The sequence below is a fragment of the Triticum aestivum genome, chromosome 4A, assembly GCF_018294505.1.
Source record: "Triticum aestivum cultivar Chinese Spring chromosome 4A, IWGSC CS RefSeq v2.1, whole genome shotgun sequence".
In the NCBI taxonomy this organism is placed as follows: Eukaryota; Viridiplantae; Streptophyta; class Magnoliopsida; order Poales; family Poaceae; genus Triticum; species Triticum aestivum.
This window is the reverse complement of record NC_057803.1, coordinates 414,024,049-414,048,273: the sequence shown is the minus strand read 5'-3', so window position 1 is coordinate 414,048,273 and position 24,225 is coordinate 414,024,049.

Genomic DNA, 24,225 nt, shown 5'->3' with positions numbered 1-24,225 from the left:
TGTAGGATTCCATCGTTACCCCGGAGTTCTGATAACCATCGCTCTTCATGTCCTTGTCCTCGGTGTAGAATGTGTAGCCGTTGATATCGTACGCCTCATAGGTCATCAGGTTGTGCTCAGCGCCCTGTGACAAGGCGAATATGAGTTGTTCTTCCGCGGAAGAATCCTCATGTAAAGGGTACGACAGAAGCTTCTGCTTGAACCAACACGTGAAACATGAGTTGTGCTCTTTGATTATATCTCCGTCCGTCCTCTGTTGGCCTTGGTCATTGTACGTCTTCTTAATAAAGGATTTGTGCTCTACCACCCCAGGATCGACCACGTCTATGTGTTGTAGCGTGACTAGGTTTGCTCTTTCGAAGTCGGCGAGTCGACCCTCGAAGTCGACATGCATTTCGCGGTGACCCTCACAGTGACCCCATCCAGCAAGCCTGCCGAGGTGCCTGTTGACAGGCAGACCAATGGGGTTCTCGATGCCTAGATAATTCGTGCAGTAGAAGATGCACTCTTCGGTTAGAAAGCCCCTGGCTATACTTCCCTCTGGACGTGACATGTTGCGAACGTATCCTTTGATGACACCATTCATCCTTTCGAATGGCATCATGCTATGCAGGAACGTCGGCCCGAGTTGGATGACATCCTCCACGATATGGACCAGCAGATGCACCATAATGTTGAAGAATGAGGGCGGGAAGTACATCTCAAGCTCGCATAGTATCACCACGATCTCTTCCTGTAGCATTCTGAGTTGCCTCACGCCAACCGACTTCCGAGAGATGACATCGAAAAAGTTGCATAGGCCAAATAGCGTTTCACGGACGTGCGCATCCATGATCCCACGGATTGCAACTGGAAGTATCTGCATCATCAGCACGTGACAGTCGTGAGACTTTATCCCGCTGAACTTCTGCTTCGCTGGGTCTAGGTATCTGCTTATCTTCCCCGCGTAACCATAAGGAAGTTTTACTCCTATGAGGCAGGTGAAAAACTGCTCGATCTCCTCCTGACTTAGAGTGAAGCACGCGAGAGGGTAGTCATTTCCGGTCTTCTTGGCCTTTTTGCCTTTGCGACGACTTTCTGTGTCCTGCTTCGCCTCATCATCATCATCATCATCATCATCATCATTAGCGTGAAGCTCCTGCCTGATGCCCATTGATTTCAAGTCTGCTCTTGCTTTCGGCCCATCTTTGGTCCTCTCTGGCATGTTGAGCAGGGTACCAAGCAGACTCTCGCACACGTTCTTTGTGATATGCATGGCATCAAGGCTGTGAGGCACACGGTGGATCTTCCAGTATGGCAAGTCCCAGAAAACAGACCTCGTTTTCCATACCTTCAGCAGCGTCTCTGGCGCCTTTCACTTCTTTCCCGGCTCTTGCGCCTTTTGCTTCTTTCCCGGCAGTGGGCAATCTTTCCAATTTTTCAACAGCCCGTCTATTTCCTCGCCGCTCCTCGTACGCGGGCGTCTTCGGAGTTTGGTTTCACCATCAAACAGATCCTTGCGTTTCCTCCACGGGTCATCGTCGCGAAGCCACCTTCGATTTCCCATGAACACGGTTTTCGAGGACCCGGGATCTCTATCTAGCTAGCGATACGTTGTGTCATCCATTCACCTGACGCATCCAGAAAATCCGTGGACCACCTGCCCCGCGAGATATCCGTAACCGAGATAGTCGTGCACCGTCGTGAGCAGTGTGACTCTCCTAGGGAAATATTCTTTCTCTGCGGCGTCCCATGTATTGGCTGGCGTTTTCCACAGCGTGTCTAGCTCCTCTTTCAGCAGCCCCAAATACAGATTGATGTCGTTCCCTGGTTGTTTCGCCCCTTCAATTAGCATACTCATGTGAATGTACTTCCTATTAATGCACAACCAGGGGGGAAGGTTGTACATCCACACAAACACAGGCCAGGTGCTATGTGTGCTTCTCTGGCTGCCAAACGGATTGACTCCATCGGTGCTCGCGCCCAGCACAATGTTCCTTGGATCCTTCCCAAATTCTGGGTGTTCGAAGTTCAACGCTTGCCACTGGATCCCATCCTTAGGGCGACTCAGCATCTTGTCTTTTTTATTTATCTCTGGATCATTTGCGTCATCTTCTCGATTCTTCTCCTCCCTATCCGCGTGCCAACGCAGGAGCTTTGCTACCTTAGGGTCCACGAAATACCGCTACAGACTAGGAGTGATCGGAAAGTACCACACCACTTTTCGAGGAGCTTTCTTCCTCTTCTTGTATCGAGTGACGCCGCACACCGGACATATGGTAGACTCCGCGTGCTCGCCCCGATAAATGATGCAATTGTTCATGCACACATGGTATTTCACATGCGGTAAATCTAGAGGACACACGAGTTTCTTCGCCTCCTCGAGACTGATTGGGCACTTGTTCCCCTTGGGAAGATGTTCGTGCCAGAATGACATGTTCTCGTTGAAGCACGCGTCGGTCATATTGTGTTTTACCTTCATCTCCAAAGCCATGAGCGTTACTTTCAGGAGGGTATCCTCGGGTCTGCATCCTTCAAACAATGGAGTAGCCGCGTCTATCTCTAGTTGATCCAGCTTGGCTTTCTCTCGGGCGGCAGCTCTTGCGTTATCCGTCTGCTTGAGAAGCAGCTCTTGAATATGAGGGTCCTGCACCCAGCCCATCGATGGTCCATCGTCGTCTGCTCCTCCGGCATCTAGATCTTCATGATCATGCCCTTCGTCTGCTCCGGCTTCTTCCTCATCATCATGTCCGACATCTTCTACATGATGACTGTGTACAGCATCATCGTCGTGATCATGTCCTGGAGATTCTTCGTCTTCTTGCCCACCTGAGCCGCGGCGGTTGTCTTGCTGCCCTTCCTCATTTCTTGCCTGGCCCCCATGGACAACTTCATAGTCATCTTCATCACCTTGCCACCGATAGCCATCCATGAAACCACGCAAGAGTAGGTGGTCCCGCACATGCCCGAAATCCGGGTCCGCAATAAGGCTCTTCAGCTTGCATCTTCAACACAGACATCTTATCTCCGTCTCGTTCTTTTGAAGCATCTCGGCCTTCGCGGAGCTCAAAAACCTATTCACGATGCATTCGGTCATCGTGCGGACCATGGTCGCCTGCGGGGTAGAGCAAAACGATATTTTAGAACCAAGAAAAAATTTGGCATGACTTTCCCTAAAAATAGGACCAAACAGAATGCATAGTGCCAAAATTCTCGCCAAAACGGAAATGAATCAACATTCCGGCAAAATATTGGCAACTATCGCATTTCAAATACTGGTACCTGCAAACACAAACATATATGCAACACCACAAACATATGCAACACCACAAACATACATAGATCTAGCTAGGCCACAAAAAGTGCATGTGCACGTTGTTGGAGCGAGCTAGGGAGAAAAAAAGTAGATCTACAACATGAAGATAGCTTTCCCCTTACTTACCTATCAAAAAAGGTAATTTCAACACTTAATTTTGATGAATCTATGGTGCAAATGAGGTGAGGAGGAGGAGGCAACCGACAAGCTTAGAGAAGGAGGTGGGGGAATGAAGTGGGGAAAGTGAGTGTGTAGGTGTGGCTGTCCAAAAATATCTAGCTGGTCCCAGGTTACTAATGGCGCACCACAGAGACATGCGCCATTAGTAACCCAACATACTAATGGCGCACCACACAGACATGCGCCACTAGTAGTTTTGCAAAAAAGTAAAAAAAAATTATACTAATGGCGCACCGTGGCATAGTGCGCCATTACTAGTTTAAAATAGTAATGGCGCACTATGCAACGGTGCGCCATTAGTAGTTTTGCAAAAAAGCCAAAAAAAAATACAATAGTGTCACACTCTATGGCTGGTGTGCCATTAGTAGTTCTAACTACTAATGGCGCACTCTGCCCAGATGCGCCATTAGTATGTTTGAAAAAATGAAAAAAAAACATTTTTTTACTAGTGGCGCACCGTGTGCCTGGTGCGCCATTAGTGTCTTCCACACTAATGGCGCACCAACAGATGGTGCACCATTAGTATATAGTAATGGCGCACCACATGTCTGGTGCGCCATTAGTGTCAATTCCATCTATAGCCCTTTTCCTAGTAGTGGGCCGCTGGGGAGGTGGTGACGGCACCGCCTGCTCCGACCACATCCCCTGTAGTGTCCACGTCCTCGCAGGCCTCCGCATCCCCCATAGCATTGGTGGCTGCGGGCGGCGGAGCCTTCGAGGTGGACGGGTGAGCCGAAGCACTCGATTTCTTCTTGGGCGGCATGGTCGATGGCACCGTCGAAGATGAAGATGGCGATGAAAATGACACGCTACTCACACTTTCAGGTTCGCAGATGTGCTCCCCCTACCTGGCGCGCCAAAGATGTCATGGAAAACCTCGGCCACATATGGGACCAAGGGTCCCTTGCTGGTTCGGCAAGGGGGACGTCATGTTGCACAGAGAGCAAAAGAGCACGGGGCAGCACGACTGAGATCACAGGAGCGATTTTACCCAGGTTTGGTCCGCCGTGAGGCGTAAAACCATACTACTACTATGGTCGATAGATGGTAGAAAAATGGTGGTGGTCATAGTGCGTTTGCCCAGCAGGGTTGCCTCGGGGCAAAACGGCTATGAGCGTGTGAAATGTGAGGGTGCGGATTCACTAATCCAAGGTCCAAACCTTTCTAAGGTTGTCTCGGGCCTCCTTTTATAGGTTAAGGGGTCACCACAGTGGCAAAATCAGTTATTATGCACTGATAAGATAGCATACAGTGATATCATACCTAACTCTGTAGGCTGACAAAGCACATTAAACGTGCCACTCAACGTCACATCGTCGTCTGCCCGGCAAGCCTTGCCGGGTAGTTTTGCCAGCTTCGCGCCTGCTTGCTTGACACATTGTATGATGGGTGTCATTTGTGGATATTCCTAGTAGAAAGAGGCCGCCATGTCGAAAATGTCTGCCAGTTAGTCACTTTGCGGCTTGACACTACACTGATACACGATGTGCGTCGTGGTGAAGTGGGTTAGTGCGGTTGTTACATCTCCATGAGCCCCGGCAGGCCCTGCCGGGGGGGGGGGGGGTCTTGGAGGCCTTCTTCCGGGGGTGACCTGTCCATGCCGGGCTCACCTGCCTGGCAAGGGAGGCTTTTCTCCTGGTGGTTTCTTACTTCCCTGGCTTGGCCTTGGTCCTCTTGATCTGCATATGGGCCTTTTTGAGAATCTTGATTTCTTGTACATTGGCATGTCCTTGGTGTTGTAACCTTGCTCCCATGCTTGTCCACAGTCAGGGCAATGGACCCAGGGTTTGTTGCATCGACACTTTGATGTATGCCTATCTTGATGAGAAAAGGATATATCCTATTATTATTAGAGCTAACCATTCATAACATGAAGAAGAAAGATTATTAAAGGTTCTAGAGAAGCACCGAGCAACTATTGGGTATACTCTTGATGATCTAAAGGGCATTAGTACTGCTCTTTGTTAGCACAAAATTAACATGGAACCTAATGCTAAACCCGTCATTGATCACGAACGACGTTTAAATCCTAAGATGAAAGAAGTGGTAAGAACCGAAATTATGAAGCTTCTGGAAGTAGGTATAATCTATCATATAACTGATAGTAGATGGGTAAGTCGTGTTCACTGTGTCCCTAAGAAAGGAGGTATTATTGTTGTTCTAACGATAAGAATGAACTTATAACACAAAGAATTGTCACTGGCTATAGAATGGTAATTGGTTATAGACTTATGCTTATAGACGTATGCCTGTTGGTTTATGCAACGCACCTGCTACCTTTCAAAGAAGTATGACTGCTATATTCTCTGATTTTTGTTAAAAGATTGTTGAGGTTTTCATGGATGATTTTTCCATTTACGGAACTTCTTTTGATGATTGCTTAAGCAACCTTGATCGAGTTCTGCAGAGATGCAAGCAAACTAATCTTGTCTTGAATTGGGAGAAGTGCCACTCTATGGTTAATGAAGGTATTGTCTTCGGACATAAAATTTCTGAACGAGGTATTGAAGTGGATAAAGCTAAAGTTGATGCAATTGAGAAAATGCCATAAATATATCAGAGGTATTCATAGTTTCCTTGGTCATGCTGGTTTCTATAGGAGGTTTATTAAAGACTTCTCTAAAATTTCTAGGCCTCTTACAAATCTTTTACAAAAGGATGTTCCATTTGTTTTTGATGATGATTGTGTAGAAGACTTTGAAATACTTGAGAAAGCCTTCATTTCTGCACCTCTTGTTCAACCAACTGATTGGGACTTGCCTTTTGAAATTATGGGTGATTCTAGTGATTATGCTCTTGGTGTTGTTCTAGGAAAAAGAGTTGATAAGAAATTAAATGTTATTAATTATTCTAGTAAAACTCTAGACAGTGCTCAAAGAAATTATGCTAGCATGAAAAAGAATTTTTTAATAGTTGTTTTTGCTTGTGATAAATTCAGATCTTACATTCTTGATTCTAAAGTAATTGTTCACACCGATCATGCTTTATAAAATATCTTATGGAAGAGAAAGATGTTAAACCTAGAATCATTAGGTGGGTTCTCTTGCTACAAGAATTTGACTTACATGTCACTGATAGAAAAGAAGCTGATAACCCCGTGGCTGATAACTTGTCTAGGCTTAAAAATATTCTTGATGACCCGCAAGCTATTAATGATAGTTTTCCCGATGAGCAATTAGCTGCAATAAATGTTTCTCATAACACTCCTTGGTACGCTGACTATGCTAATTACATTGTTGCTAAATATATACCACCTAGCTTCACATACCAACAAAAGAAAAAATTATTCTATGATTGAAGACACTACTTTTAGGATGACAAACATCTTTATAAAGAAGGAGTAGATGGCATTATTAGACGTTGTGTACCTGAGCAAGAAGAGGAACAAATCCTAAGAAAATGTCACTACAAAGCTTATGGAGGGCATCATGCGGGAGACAGAACTGCTCACAAGGTATTGCAATCCAGATTTCATTGTCCTACTCTTGTAACACCCTCGATGCGGCCATATCTCCCACGTGTCGGAGCACAAGTTAGAGGCATAACCGCATTGAAGGTAATGTTGCAACATGGGTAATCTTTGCACATCCCATGTTTTGAATAAGAAAGGGGAATACAGAGTTGGCTTACAATCGCCACTTCACACAATACATGAATAAAGCATTACAACATCCAGATACACTCAAGGTCCGACTACGGAACCCAAAATAAAAGAAGACCACCCCTAATGCTACAGTTCCCCGATCGACCCAACTGGGCTCCACTACTGATCAACTGGAAACATAACACCATAACGAACACGATCTTCATCGAGCTCCTCCTTGAGATCAGTTGCATCACATGCAATCTATCATCGGCACCTGCAAACTGGTTTTAGGAAGTATCTGTGAGTCACGGGGACTCAGCAATCTCACACCCTCGCGATCAAGACTATTTAAGCTTATAGGATGGGTAAAAGGTATGAGGTGGAGCTGCAACAAGCGACTAGCATATATGGTGGCTAACATATGCAAATGAGAGCGAGAAGAGAAAGGCAAAGCACGTTCGAGAAACTATGAGCAAGAAGTGATCCTAGAACAACCTACGTCAAGCATAACTCCAACACCGTGTTCACTTCCCGGACCCCGCCGAGAAGAGACCATCACGGTTACACACGTGGTTGATGCATTTTAATTGAGATAAGTTTCAGGTTTTCTACAACCAGACATTAACAAATTCCCGTATGCCCATAACCGCCTTTCGAAAGTTCAAATCCCTGCAGGGGTGTCCAACTTAGCCCATCACAAGCTCTCACGGTCAACGAAGGATATTCCTTCTCCCATGAAGACCCGATTAGGCTCGGAATCCCGGTTACAAGACATTTCGACAATGGTAAAACCAGACCAGCAAAGCCACCCCAATGTGCCAACAAATCCCGATAGGAGCTGCACATATCTTGTTCTCAGGGCACACCGGATTATCCAAGGTTCCGGTAGGCCAGTCCAGAGTTGCCCCTGGTGGCCACCAGCAGCTGACAGGTCGGACCAACACTCAGAGGAGCACTGACCCGAGGGTCTAAATAAAGATGACCCTTGGGTTGGCCGACCCAAGGGAAAAAGATGCTAGGTGGCAAATGGTAAAACCGGTGTTGGGCCTAGCTGGAGGAGTTTTATTCAAGGTGAACTGTCAAGGGGTTCCCATTATAACCCAACCGTGTAAGGAACACAAAATCAAGGAACATAACACCAGTATAACGAAAACTAGGGTGGCAAGAGTGGAACAAAACACCAGGCATAAGGCCGAGCCTTCCACCCTTTACCAAGTATATAGATGCATTAATTAAAATAAGAGATATTGTGATATCCCAACATAACCATGTTCCAACATGGAACAAACTCCATCTTCACCTGCAACTAGCAACGCTATAAGAGGGGCTGAGCAAAGCGGTAACATAGCCAAACAACGGTTTGCTAGGACAAGGTGGGTTAGACGCTTGACATGGAAATATGGGAGGCATGTTAAAGCATGTGGTAGGTATCGCAGCATAGGCATAGCAATAGAGCGAGCATCTAGCAAGCAAAGATAGAAGTGATTTCGAGGGTATGGTCATGTTGCCTGAGATCCCGCAAGGAAGAAGAACGAGTCCGTGAAGAAGACAAACAGACGTAGTCGAACGAATCCTCACAAACACGACGTTATCGGAACTAACCCAAAGAAGCAACACCGGAAAGAAGCAAACAACATAGTAATCAACCATCAGATAATCATGGTATGATCCACAATCAAGTATGATGCATGTCCAGTTTATTGAGGCATGGCATGGCAAAGTGCACAAACAATCCTACAAATTAAGTGGAGCTCAATATGCAACTCCGTTGCATATTGATGCAACACCACATCAGTTATTTAGTTCGATCTTGTTATGTACCCAACAATATTAAATATTGTTTAAACATGGCAAGAGGTGGAGCATAAGTAAGCTAAACATTTAGGCATGTTTAAATGAGGCCGGAAATAACAAACAACAATTCCGGTAAAACCCCATATGCATATTTTAGGTTTGGTACTGTTCTGCCCTAAACCATATTTTTATAGTTGTTAAACATGCAAAGTGATGCCACCATGTTAAACTAGGCAAAATTCTACCCCATTTACATATAAAGTTTGTTAGGTTTGGAGCTACGGTTATTTAGTTATGAATTAAATCATTTTAGCATGGTATATGGGCAAAAATTACATAAACAACATTTAAACATTTGAAATATAGATGAAAGTTGAATATTATTAAACTAGACAAAATTCTAAGCAACTTTCATATATTAAGTTTTCCCACGTGATGCTTAGTTTGTGAGTTAAAATATGCATGAAGTTCAAGGGTCTTTCTGTAAAACTGCAATCCTGCGGATAATAGCTAAATTCGCATAGACTGAAAAAAACACTACTCGGCTGAGTCTTCCTGGCCCAACAGGAACATGGGAGGTGCTGGGCGCGTCCTCACCCTTGGGCTTGGCCCAGCTGGAGAGGAGGAGGAAGTTGGGCCGCGGGGCTTGCGTCTGGGCCTTGGAGGCTGCTGGCCTAGGCGCGGTCATCAGGGGCTGGTGCTGGGCCGAAGCGGGTGAAGGGCGACGTGGTGGCCCGGGCACGCTAGCGACGCGTTCAACGCGAGGCAGGGCGCTCCTTGAGAAGAACAGGGCTCGAGCGTTGCCTCCCTGGCACGAGATGTAGAGGAGGTCAGCCAGCCGATGGGAGCGAGGGGAAATCCCCGGACCGAGGAGGGAAAGGGCCGGGACTGGCCTGAACGGGTCGGGGAAGTGCCGAACTACCGGAGATGGTGGTAGATCAAGGACAAGGCTGCACTGGAAGCTCGCACGGACGTCCATGGCGCGGGACGTGGGGCGGCGAAGGAGCAGTAGACTGACGAGGTTCCGTACGGGCGGCTTCGCGGATCCATCGGGGACGAACGGGTGACGGCACACACGTCGAGGACGCGACCATGGATGGGGTTCCTGCCCAGCGAAGAGAGGGCAGAGAGATGAATCACAAAAAGAAAAAAAGGAAGGGAAGAGAGCAAGGGAGACGGGGCGCTGCACGGGCCTACTGGATGTGGTCGTCGGTGGCGAGGCGCGAGGTTGTGAGTCAGAGGAGCTCGGGATCGAGGGGGCGGGGTTCTCTGGTAGCTTCGAATCGAAGAGCTCGGGTTTGACCTCTGGTTGGTGGGAGGAGGAATGGGAGGATCCCAATGTGGATTCGGTGGAGTGTGGCAGCGGCTGAGGGGGAACAAAAGACCTAGATTTTAGGGTTGCTGCCTAGGGGATTGGTCTATATATATCACTAGATTTTGGTTAGGGGCTATTAGGACCCTCCGATCAAAATCGGACGGTCAGGAAAAATAGGCTATGGAGTCCAAAAGGGAAAACGGTGATGTTTTGTAAACGTTTGGGGATGAACCGGATCCAACGGTGACGACTGTCCGGGTCGGGTCCGGGACAGCTTTTCGGACACGCGCACGAGGAGGGCCGCAGGTTGACGAGAGAGATTATGTTGAGCCTAGCGGTAGGTAGTGGACTGTGCGGAAGGCCTCAGGCTGAGAAAAGAGAAGAGAGAAAGACTCAGCGACTGTTTCCGGAGACCGAAAACGTCCGACGTTAGACCGGCAGCGGTGCCGCTATAGTTATCCGTTGGGGCGTCAAACAGACTCCGAACGCGATGAAATGTGACAGGCGGTCTACATACACTAAAATAAGACTGCACGCCAACTTTCAACCCATTCCGAGAACATTTTCTGGCCACTTATAAAATAATATTTGGACGTGCCGCGGGCGCGTGCGAGTGTGTCTGGACTCAGAACGGACAACGGATGGAACTGGGGGAACCCGGACGGATGCAAGTTTTGGAAACATGATGATGCAATGCAGATGATGACATGGCAATATGCAACACGCAAGCGAATGACAAGGCAACAACATCAAAAAACTGGAAGACACCTGGCACATCTGTCTCGGGGCATTACAACACTCTACCACTACGAGAGGATATCGTCCCGAGATATAGAATGGCACCGGAGGGAAAATGGAAGAGGAGGACGAGAGGTAAAACTATGTTGCTCCTTTGACAAACGATTGAAACCAAAGAACCTTGAAAGATTAATCAATTTCAAGAAAAGAATACAACAAAGGTGAACAAAGTTGAAAACACTCCGTTATATAAGAGAAACAAGGAACCATACCAAAACCTTGTAGGTTGAAAGACTTAAGAAAAAATGTTAGAATGTACAAGAAGTACATGCAAGCACTCCGATAGCAACAAAACGAACAAGGAACAATAAAGATCAATTACAATAACACTCCGGTTGGAAAAGGTAGGTAAAGAATATGAGCTTGGCAAAATGAAAACACTTGGATGAGACTCCGGTTAAAAGAGGAATGATAGCCACAACACTCCGGTTAAAACAAGATAGAGGAGGAAAAAGAATGATATAATTTGGACAGTGCTCTGACTATAAATGGAAGAATTTGAGCATGAACTAGACAAGATGAGAGGACACTTGATGAACCAACAAACCACTGCCTCCGGAACTATTGAAATAATGGCACAAGGGGTAACAAAGATTTCAGACAGCACTCTGGTTGAGAAGGGAGTCAAAATTTGTTAAGATGAGAGAGCTCGAATGAAAACATGACACTCCGGTTGGATGGATAAGCAAAAGAAAGAACATGAACTTCACAATACGAGATGATGAGTGAAGAGAGCATCATCACAATGCCTCCGGAAGAAATATAAGAATGGAACCAAAAGAACAGAGAAGAACACAACAAGTTCTGCCTGAAATGAATTTGGGAGGGCATCCTTAAAAAGAAGGATTTAACGGAGTTGTTGGGAAATCAACAACGAAAAGAACAGGCTTGTTGAGGGCTTATGGAAAACATCTCAAAAACTTGAGGTGAAAACCTACCACAAACGAAAACAATAGATTGGATTGCTATCAACAAGGAGACGAGAAGCTTATTTCACTGGGAGGATAAATGAAGAACTTGGGTCATTTATAAGCACCATAAATAGCAACAATCCTTAGAGAAGGCTTTAGGCGAAATATAACCCAAGATAACTCCAATGACGAGATTGATGGAGAAGATGTCTTGAGCGAAGAGAAAATTATGGTTTTAGATGTGTCACTCTTGAAAACTTGTGAATCATGAAACACAAAGGAAAATTATCAACAATGACATAAAACCACCTCAAAAGATGAGATATGAAAGAATTGCACTTCAGAATGCAAGATGAAGAATACTTGAGCTCCTCTGAAAAGAATCTTGATAAGCACTTCGAGAAGGAATTAAATCATTGATGAACCATCATGTAGAACCTTCATGAAGAACTCCAGTAAACAAAAGGATGAATCAACCGAAAGGAAAGAGAAGTTGAAAACACAAGGTGAAACCTTTGCGATGATTTAGATGGACCTTTGCGGCGAGATAAAAAGGAAAAACTTGGAACTCCAGAAAAGAAAGATGAGCACTTGAAACCAAGAATTTAAACATCATGAACAAATTCCGGAAGAAAAGATTAATATATGGATGAAACAAGAATAAGAGTTACATTATGCGTATCCTTCACCAATTTAATTGATGACAAGAAACGGATTTTCCATACTACTTATCCTCGTAGAAAGATTAAGATAGATTTAGTGCAAACTTGAGAAGGTCTTCAATGATCCACCGGTAGGATTGAAACAACGAATGAATTGATATGATAATCAAGGAAGAGAAATCTTGGAAGAACCACCGTAAGAATTGAAAATGAACAAAGTAAAGGGATGAATCACCGATAAGAATTAGAGAACAAATAATGATACTTGAGGTAATTTAGATACAAGTGAAAACGAAGAGATCATGAGCTGATTAGAGGATATTTACTGATGCACCGGTATGATTTGGAGAACGAGAGCTGAAAGCTTAGAATGAATAAATCTGAAATGATGGCCTTCGGAGAATCAAACTGAAAAGACTCTTGAATTGCTCCGGATAGGTAAAAAGAATTCTCACAATCAAAAACAATTATGAGAGGATGGCAGCAAGCTAGAACCATGAATCTTGAGGAGAAAGGAGCAAGATTTAAGAGAAACTCTTCTTCGGTCTTCAAATGTTGTTAATGACGATGAGAAGCACCACCAAGAATTGTTGAGGCACACCAGAATGAAAAATTAGAAAGGTTGAACCAACGATGAAAAGAATTTGAAAGATCTTGGAGAAATCATCTGACTGATGATGAATCATTCTTATGTCAAACTTTGAGATGAATTTGAAAAGCTCCGGGAGAATTAGAAGAGTCAGGTAAGATCCTGGGAAAAGACCTGTGGGTTAGGGCCCACTCAAAAGATACACCGTTGTATGATTTAAAAGAGATATTGCGTCGGTCGAATCAAATGGCTTGAATGAGATAACAACCTTGAAATAGGTTGAACGGATCTTGAATGACTAGACGAGCCTTTCGAGATATCTTGAGCTCTCCGGAACAATTGAATAGCGAGAAATGGATGATTAAGAGGTGCACCGGCAAGAGAAGACATTTGAAACAAGGAAAAGGAATGTGACCAACACAAAAAGCTTGAATTGAATCCACCTGAGAAGAAAATAATGAAGAATGACGAACGAGTAGAGCATCTTCAAGAGAACCACCGTGTAAGAACGTTGATTGAAAAGAATGGATAGCTTCACATCCATAAAATGGATAACGAATTAAGAAAACTGAGTCCTTGAAGAAAAGGGTGGGAAGGTGGGACAACAAAGACAACTTGGGATGGATGAAACGAACACCGTTGAGAGGACTTGAGTTGATCTTGCGGATGTTGAAAAGATTGGGTCCACTAGAAGAGAACCACACCGGTTGAAAAGGAATTAACATGAGAGTCTCAATTATCATGAAGGATTAGTATACACATAGGAGTATGAGAACACCATTTAGGAAAGGTTTGGAATCAACACTTGACTTCGAAGCAACTCAAATACCACAACTGAAAAAAAACAAAACAAAGGATTGGCTTGCAAAATAAGCCGGAACAAACATATAGTAGAGATTTCGTCTGAAGTTTTCATGGTGGGGCCTACACGGGCTCGATCGTACAGCACCATCATGTACAACGCAGTGCACATGACATACGAAGCGTCCCCGAGTCAGCATAGCAAAGGACTCTTTAAGACACAACGAGACCACTGTAAAACCAACTGTGGATAGTCGGACCACTAGACGTCGAACCCCAATTTCATATCATACATCTATCGGAAAGATATCCTAAGAGCTACTTGAATTCCCACTTATAAACTCCCGAAATTTTTTCGATTATGCAATCAGGTGTTGGGGATACAGGGGAAGCATAATATCTCACTCAAAACTAACAAATCCTACATCCAGCTGTATCCATCCTTCAACACATAACCAAGAAACCTTCGGAAATCATTTACCTCAACCTTCGAAAAGCATCCGTTATACGAGTTATGGCGATACCCCCGAACTCCTACCCTAGTACTAGGTGGCGTCGAGGTTATCTCACCAACAACTGCATAAAAGAGATTTCCGATGTTGGTGAAACTCAGGTATTCCAGAATTGGAACGCTAAAATTGTGACGACAACACCTCGGAGCTCAACTCCCCAGGACACTACCACAACCCCTAATTGTCAGGAGGCACCAAGAACAATGTTCTCGTCACAAAACCATCGGAACGATTCCAAGATACCCACGTGATCCTAAATTTTTTTAGTGAAATTTGAGAAGAGAAGAGTTAAAACTCTACGTCAGGATGCCTCACCAGAGCGACGAAGGGACTGAGGAGTAAAAAGAATTCTTACTCTCCGATATATATAATCATAAATGACTTAAAACATTTTTCTAGACTCAACAACACCAGCGATTCAATCAAGTAGGGGGCTCCTAAGGTCGGGGAAGGCTCTAATACCAACTTGTAACACCCTCGATGCGGCTATATCTCCCACGTGTCGGAGCACGACTTAGAGGCATAACCGCATTGAAGGCAATGTCGCAAAAGGGGTAATGTTTACACATCCCATGTACTGAATAAGAAAGGGAAATACAGAGTTGGCTTACAATCGCCACATCACACAATACATGAATAAAACATTACAACATCCAGATACACTCAAGGTCCGACTACGGAACCCAAAATAAAAGAAGACCACCCCTAATGCTTCAGATCCCCGATCGCCCCAACTGGGCTCCACTACTGATCAACTGGAAACGGAACACCATAACAAACACGATCTTCATCGAGCTCCTCCTTGAGCTCGGTTGCATCACCTGCAAGCTATTATCGGCACCTGCAAACTGGTTTTTGGAAGTATCTGTGAGTCACGGGGACTCAGCAATCTCACACCCTCGCGATCAAGACTATTTAAGCTTATAGGAAGGGTAAAAGGTATGAGGTGGAGCTGCAGCAAGCGACTAGCATATATGGTGGCTAACATACGCAAATGAGAGTGAGAAGAGAAAGGGAAAGCACGTTCGAGAAGCTATGATCATGAAGTGATCCTAGAACAACCTACGTCAAGCATAACTCCAACACCGTGTTCACTTCCCGGACCCCGCCGAGAAGAGACCATCACGGCTACACACGCGATTGATGCATTTTAATTGAGATAAGTTTCAGGTTTTCTACAACCAGACATTAACAAATTCCCATTTGCCCATAACCGTGGGCACGTCTTTCGAAAGTTCAAATCCCTGCAGGGGTGTCCCAACTTAGCCCATCACAAGCTCTCACGGTCAACGAAGGATATTCCTTCTCCCAGGAAGACCCGGTCAGGCTCGGAATCCCCGTTACAAGACATTTCGACAATGGTAAAACAAGACCAGCAAAGCCACCCGAATGTGCCGACAAATCCCGATAGGAGCTGCACATATCTCGTTCTCAGGGCACAACGGATTGTCCAAGGTTCCGGTAGGCCAGCCCAGAGTTGCCCCTGGTGGCCACCGGCAGCTGACAGGTTGGACCAACACTCAGAGGAATACTGGCCCGGGGGTTTAAATAAAGATGACCCTTGGGTTGGCCGACCCAAGGGGAAAAGAGGCTAGGTGGCAAATCGTAAAACCAATGTTGGGCCTTGCTGGAGGAGTTTTATTCAAGGCAAACTGTCAAGGGGTTCCCATTATAACCCAACCATGTAAGGAACGCAAAATCAAGGAACATAACACTAGTATGACGGAAACTAGGGAGCCAAGACTGGAACAAAACACCAGGCATATTGACGCAACACCACGTGACTTATTTAGTTCGATCTTGTTATGTACCCAACAATATTAAAAGTTCTTTAAACATGGCAAGAGGTGGAGCATAAGTAAGCTAAACATTTAGGCATGTTTAAATGAGGCCGGAAATAACAAACAACAATTCCGATAAAACCCCATATGCATATTTTAGGTTTGGTACTGTTCTGCCCTACACCATATTTTTATAGTTGTTAAACATGCAAAGTGATGCCACCATGTTAAACTAGGCAAAATTCTACCCCATTTACATATAAAGTTTATTAGGTTTGGAACTACGAATATTAAGTTATGAATTAAATCATTTTAGCATGGCATATGGGCAAAAATTACATAAATAGCATTTAAACATTTTAAACATAGATGAAATTTCAATATTATTAAACTAGACACAATTCTAAGAAACTTTCATATGTTAAGTTTTTCCATGTGATGCTTAGTTTGTGAGTTAAAATATGAATGAAGTTCAAGGGTCTTTCTGTAAAACTGCAATCCTGCGGATAATAGCTAAATTCGCATAGACTGAAAAAAACACTACTCGGCTGAGTCTTCCTGGCCCAACAGGAACAGGGGAGGTGCTGGGTGCGTCCTCACCCATGGGTTTGGCCCAGCTGGAGAGGAGGAGGAAGCTGGGCCGCGGGGCTTGCGGCTGGGCCTTGGAGGCTGCTGGCCTAGGCGCGGTCATCAGGCGCTGGTGCTAGGCCAAAGCGGGTGAAGGGTGACGTGGTGGCCCAGGCACGCTAGCGACGCGTTCAACGCGAGGCAGGGCGCTCCTTGAGAAGAACAGGGCTCGAGCGTGGCCTCCCTGGCACGAGATGCAAAGGAGGTCAGCCAGCCGATGGGAGCGAGGGGAAATCCCCGGATCCGAGGAGGGAAAGGGCCGGGACTGGCCTGAACGGGTCGGGGAAGTGCCGAACTGCCGGAGATGGTGGTGGACCAAGGACGAGGCGGCACTGGAAGCTCGCACGGGCGTCCATGGCATGGGACGCGGGGCGGCGAAGGAGCAGGACACTAACGAGGTCCCGTACGGGCAGCTTCGCGGATCCATCAGGGACGAACGGGTGACGGTGCGCACATCGAGGACGCGACCAGGGATGGGGTTCTTGCCCAGCGAAGAGAGAGAAGAGAGATGAATCACAGGAAGAAAAAAAGGAAGTGAAGAGAGCAAGGGAGAGGGGGCGCGACACGGGCCTACTAGATGTGTTCGTCGGCGGCAAGGCGCGAGGTTGCGAGTCGGAGGAGCTCGAGATCGAGGGGGTGGGGTTCTCTGGTGGCTTTGAATCGAAGAGCTCGGGCTCGAGCTCTAGTTGGTAGGAGGAGGAATGGGAGGATCCCGACGTGGATTCGGCGGAGTGTGGCGGCGGCTGAGGGGGAACAAAAGAACTAGATTTTAGGGTTGCTGCCTAGGGGATTGGTCTATATATATAGCACTGGATTTTCGTTAGGGGCTATTAGGACCCTCCGATCAAAATCGGATGGTCAGGCAAAATAGACTATGGAGTCCAAAAGGGAAAACGGTGATGTTTTGTAGACGTTTGGGGATGAACCGGATCCAACGGTGACGACTGTCCGGGTCGGGTCCAGGACAGCTTTTCGGACGCGCGCGCGAGGTGGGCTGTGGGCTGACAAGAGAGGTTAGGTTGGGCCTGGTGGTAGGTAGTGGACTGTGCGGAAGGCCTCAGGCTGAGAAAAGAGAAGAGAGAAAGACCCGGCGACTGTTTCCGGAGACCGAAAATGTCCGACGTTAGACCGGCAGCGGTGCCGCTATAGTTATCCGTTGGGGCGTCAAACAGACTCCGAATGCGATGAAATTTGACAGGTGGTCTACCTACACTAAAATAAGACCGCACGCCAACTTTCAACCCATTCTGAGAACATTTTCTAGCCACTTATAAAATAATATTCAGATGTGCCACGGGCATGTGCGAGTGTGCCTGGACTCAGAATGGACAACGGATGGCGCTGGGGGAACCCGGATGGATGCAAGTTTTGAAAACATGATGATGCAATGCGGATGATGACATGGCAATATGCAACACGCAAGCGAATGAAAAGGCAACAACAGCGAAAAACTGGAAGACACCTGGCACATCGGTCTCGGGGCGTTACAACTCTCTTCAAGGATGTGTAACACCCCGGATGTAACTTTACCAATTTGTACTCCAACTCTTGCCGTTTCCGGCGTTAAGTTATTTTATTTTCTCGGGTTCGGGTTTTTGTCTCCGTGTGTTGTTATCGTTGTCATGCATCTCATATCATGTCATCATGTGCATTGCATTTGCATCCGTGTTCGTCTCATGCATTCGAGCATTTTCCCCGTTGTCTGTTTTGCATTCCGGTGCTTCGTTCTCCTCCGGTGGCCATTTCTACCTTTCTTTCATGTGTGGGGATTAAACATTTCCGGATTGTACCGAGACTTGCCAAGCGGCCTTGGTTTACTACCGGTAGACCGCCTGTCAAGTTTTGTATCATTTGGACTTCGTTTGATACTCCAACGGTTAACCAGGGACCGAAAAGGCCTCGTGTGTGTTGCAGCCCCCCCACACCCTTCCAATTTGTACCAAAACCCACCTAAGCCTTCTCCATCATCTAGAGCGTTCGATCATGATCGCGTGGCCGAAAACCGCACCTCATTTGGATTCTCCTAGCTCCCTCTACCTCTATTTATAGACCCCTCTCGAAATTCGCGGATCCCCCTCTTCGAAACCCTAAATTTTCCACCTCGCGCGCCGCCGGACAAATGCCACCGACGGACACGTCCGGATCCTCCCCGCCGCCGCCACGTGTCGCCCCCTCACTTGCCATCGCCGCCTCCCTCCGCCGCCAGCCCGGGAAGCCCGGATCGGGCCCCTGCGACCCAAGCCGGTGCGCCGCCCCGCGGCTTCGTCTCTCCCGTGGCCGAGCCGCCACCTTGCCAGCCGGCGCCGCCCGGCCGCCCCTGCCGCCGCCTCGCCCGACGCCTCAGCGCCGCGTCCAAGCTTCGCGCCTGCCGCCTCCGCCGCCTCGCCCGCCGCGCCGCCTCGCCCGCCGTCCGCCGCCTCGGCCACCACCGCCGCCCGGCCGTCTCCCCCTCCTCCGGTGACCTCCTCCGCCGTCCTCATCCCCGCCGGTGAACAGTGTGCCGCCGCCTCGGGTTGCGTGCCGTGAAACCCTAGATCCGGAGGTTGATTTTTCTTCTAAGTCCCTAAGAATTCCAGATCCAAGTGCTCCTGTTCATAGCCTGGTAACTTTGCATCCGCAGCTCCGATTCATGCATATAGCATATCAAAATGTTCATCTCAAAGAGTACATCATTTCATTCCATTGCATCATTTTAATTTGAGTTCATCTTGATGCCACAAATGCTGTTAGAAGAGGGCTACTTGAGATAATTGTCAGATCTGCTACTCCATTTAGGTTTTTGTCATTTTTGCCATGATTATTATGTGCATGATATGCCCTGATGCTCTACATATGTTTTGTTAAGGGTTTTGTCATCTTTCTAGAGGTGCAACCCATGTATTTTTTTGATGTGTATGCTTACTAGCACAAGCTTGCAAAGTGGTGCACTTGGTAATTCTGTTTTCAGGGACAGCATTTCCACCAAGTCCTTGAGCCGCTTACCTCATGTTGTCATATGTTCATGTTGTTTCCTAGTGATCCGTGCCTCTTTTGAGGATGATCAGTAAGGATGTTTTGTTAATCTTGTAGTGATCTATCTATCCATATCTTTGTTTGCAATTATGTAGCACTCTAGCTTGAGTCAATCGAGCTCTACTTTTGCTACTTTGTGAATCTAGGCAGATTGTCAACTTGTTTGCAATTTTGCCGATGATGTTGTAGTTGATCCGTGCATGCTATGTTATTGTTCTTGCCATGCCTAGCTTGAATTTTGTGTGGTCTTGATGGATGTATGCTTAGCTTATCATGACTTGCTCCGTATTGAGTGCATCGAGCTCGTAAACATGCCTACTTGAGTTATATTTCAGCATGTGCCAGTTTTCACTAAGTCTGAAAACTGATTATGTTTTTGCTATGTTCACATGCTTGCAATTTAATTTTCTGATCCCTTTTGGCTCAAGGTCACTAAGGGACTTTTGTTAAGCTCTTTGAGTAGCTCAATGCGAAGATTTACTTTGCCATGTTCAGTTCCTGTATCATGTAGTTTTGTTGCTCCGAAGAGTGCTACCTGATCTGAAATTCCAGACAAGTGTTAATTTCACTAAGTCTGAGATCTGTTTGCCATATGCATTTTTGCCATGCTTGTTTGAACCTGTTAATGGATGAATTGGCCGTAGCTCAGTGCTAGACTTTTGTTAAGCATCTTGAACGCATCCCTGCCATGTATTTTGTTGTCATGTTTGGATGCTATAGCTTGTTCATCTCATTGCATTTAGATGGCTACTTGCTGTAAATCGCAGACCGGTGTCATATTTGAATCGCTTGCCATTTCCAAACCGTAACTCCGATTCCGGTGTTCTTTATATTGTTTTCAAGCGATTTCATCTCATCTTTCTAGTGGCACACTTGGTTCTCCAAGTTGAGGCCAGGTTCATGCATTTCCTGTCATATCTTGCATATGCATCCCGCATCGCATCCCGCATAGCATATCATCATTGCTTCGTATTGTTTGTTCCTTGCACGTGGTTGATTGTGTCCTTGTTGCTTGTTTGTCTTGTTTGGGTAGAGCTGGAAGACGAGTTCGCTAACGAGGAGCCCGTTGAGTTTGCTTTCGAGGATCCAGTCAACTCTGACAACTGTGCAGGCAAGATGATCATACCCTCGAAATCACTACTATCTTTGCTATGCTAGTTTGCTCGCTCTTTTGCTATGCCAATGCTACGATGCCTAACACTTGCTTTCAAGCCTCCCAAATTGCCATGTCAAACCTCTAACCCACCATGTCCTAGCAAACCGTTGATTGGCTATGTTACCGCTTTGCTCAGCCCATCTTATAGCCTTGCTAGTTGCAGGTGAAGATCGGAGGCCGTTCCTTGTTGGAAATTCTATTTACTTGTTGGGATATCATTATATTGCTATGTTATCTTAATGCATCTATATAATTGGTAAAGGGTGGAAGGCTCGGCCTCTCGCCTAGTGTTTTGTTCCACTCTTGCCACCCTAGTTTCCGTCATATCGGTGTTATGTTCCCGGATTTTGCGTTCCTTACGCGGTTGGGTTATAATGGGAACCCCTTGATATCTCGCCTTGATTAAAGCTTTTCCAGCAATGCCCAACATTGGTTTTACCATTTTCCACCTAGCCTCTTTTCACTTGGGTTTCCGGAGCCCAAGGGTCATCTTATTTTACCCCCCCCCCCCCCCCCGGGCCAGTGCTCCTCTGAGTGTTGGTCCGACCGAGTAGACTGCGAGGCCACCTCGAGGCAACTTGAGGGTTGGTTTTACTCGTAGGATGTCTCATCTGAGTGTGCCCTGAGAATGAGATATGTGCAGCTCCTATCGGGATTTGTTGGCACATTCAGGCGGTGTTGCTGGTCTTGTTTTAACCTGTCGAAGTGTCTTGAAGAACTGAGATACCGAGTCTGATCGGAATGTCTTGGGAGGACGTCTATTCCTTCGTTGACCGTGAGAGCTTGTCATGGGCCAAGTTGGGACTCCCCTGCAGGGATTTGAACTTTCGAAAGTTGTGCCCGCGGTTATGGGCAGATGGGAATTTGTTAATGTCTGGTTGTAGATAACTTGAACATTAACTTAATTAAAATGAATCAACTAAGTGTGTTACCGTGATGGCCTCTTCTCGCGGAGTCCGGGAAGTGGACACGGTGTTGGAGTAATGTTTGCGCAGGTTGTTCTCTAGTTTCTCGCACGCGCTTGCCTTCTCTTCTCGCTCTCTTTTGCGAATAAGTTAGCCACCGTATTTGCTAGTCGCTTGCTGTAGCTCCACATACTTACCTTGCATTACCTATAAGCTTAAATAGTCTTGATCGCGAGGGTGCGAGATTGCTCAGTCCCTGTGGCTCACAGATTACTATTACACCAGATGCAGGGCCTGACGATTCCGCTCCAGGAGACGCGCTTGAGCTCAAGTGGGAGTTCGATGAAGACTCTCAATGTTACTATGTTTCCTTTCCTGATGATCAATAGTGGTGCCCAGTTGGGGGTGATTGGGACCGTGTCGCATGTTGGGTTATCTTTTATTTTGGCGCCGTAGTCGGGCCATGAGTGTTTGGATGATGTAATGTTATTTATGTACTTGATTGACGTGGCGAGTGTAAGCCAACTATATTACATGGGATGTTGTGAAGATTGCCTAACTTGCGACTTATGCCTTCAATGCGATTATGTCTCTAAGTCGTGCGTCGACACGTGGGAGCTATAGTCGCATCGAGGGTGTTACAAGTTGGTATCAGAGCCTTCCCCAACCTTAGGAGCCCCATTGCTTGATCGTTTTAGTGGCCGAGTTGTGTCTAGAAAAATGTTTTGAGTCATTTAGGAATTATATATCAGAGAGTTTAGGAATTCTTTTTATTTCCCAGTCTCCTCATCGCTCTGGTAAGGCATCCTGACGTAGAGTTTTGACTCTTCTCTTCTCAAATTTCACTAAAAACAAATTTTAGGATCACGCGGGTATCTTAGAATTGTTCCGATGGTTTTATGATGAGAACATTGTCTTGGTGCCTCCCGTCAGGGGTTTAGTGGAAGTGTCCCGGGGAGTTGAGCTCTGAGGTGTTGTCATCATAATTTTATCATTGCAGTTCTGGAATACCTGAGTTTAGTACGCCGACATCGAAAATCTCTTTTATGCAGTTCGTTGGTGAGATAACCTCGACGCCACCCAGTACTGGGGCGGGAGTTCGGGATATCGCCATAACTTGTATAGCGGATGCTTTTCGAAGGTTGAGGTAGATGGTTTCCGAAGGTTTCTTGGTTATGTGTTGAAGGATGGATACAGCTGGATGTAGGATTTGCTAGATTTGGGTGAGATATTATGCTTCCCCTGTATCCCCAACACCTTATTGCATACCTGGAAAGGTTCGGGAGTTTCATAGGTGGGAATTCTTGTAGCTCTAGTTCTTCTTCCACGGATATTGGTTTGAGATTGGGATTTCTTACCGATTATTCGTTCTTGATCCGTACCTTGTTGATTTATTTCTCTACCTTAATTCTACGTGGCTTCTCAATTTATGGATATGTGACCATTTCAAGAGGAATGCATTCGTTCATTTTGTTTGGATGTGAAGACTATATGTTGCAATTTTCATTCCGTTGGATTCAGCTTCAATATTTGTCTATCAATGTGCTAATGGATGTCAACCTCTTCAGGATGGCTCCTCCAACGCGCACGACTCCGAATCCTGATCCGCCACCACCTCCCCCTCCTCTAGAGGCATGGCAAGCTGTGATGGCCGCAACCAATGCAAACACACAGTTGATCATGCAAATTCTTCAAGAGCGCAATCAAGGCAACCAAGGGAATCAAGGCAACAATCAGAATCACTTTGCTACACTCAACCAGTTCCTTGCTAACGGGACAAAGACTTTCAGCAATTGTGTTGAGGCAACCGATGCTGACGATTGGCTTGTGGATCTGTGCAAGCATTTCGAGTGCAGTAATGTCAGGCCTGAGGACTTTGTCAAGTTCGCTTCCTTCCAACTCAAAGATCAAACTGCAGAATGGTTCCAGCAGTACAAGGATTCCAGAGGTGGACGTGTTATCACTTGGGATGAATTCCGTCAAGATTTCCGAGCTCATCATATTCCTCAGAGCATGGTTGAAAGCAAGCGTGAGGAATTCCGCAACCTGAAGCAAGGCTCTTTGTCTGTCTATGACTACAACAAGTTGTTCTGGAAGCTCGCCCGCTTTGCCAAGCAGGACGTCCCTGATGAGAAGAGCATGATATACCAGTTTAGCGGTGGTCTCAGAGAAGAAATTCAGCTCGCTCTTGTTCTCTTTGAGCCTTTGAGATACGATGAGTTCTACAACATGGCACTGAAGCAAGAGGCTGCTCAGTTGAGGTGTGATGCTTCCAAGAAGCGAGTCAGAGATGTTACTCCT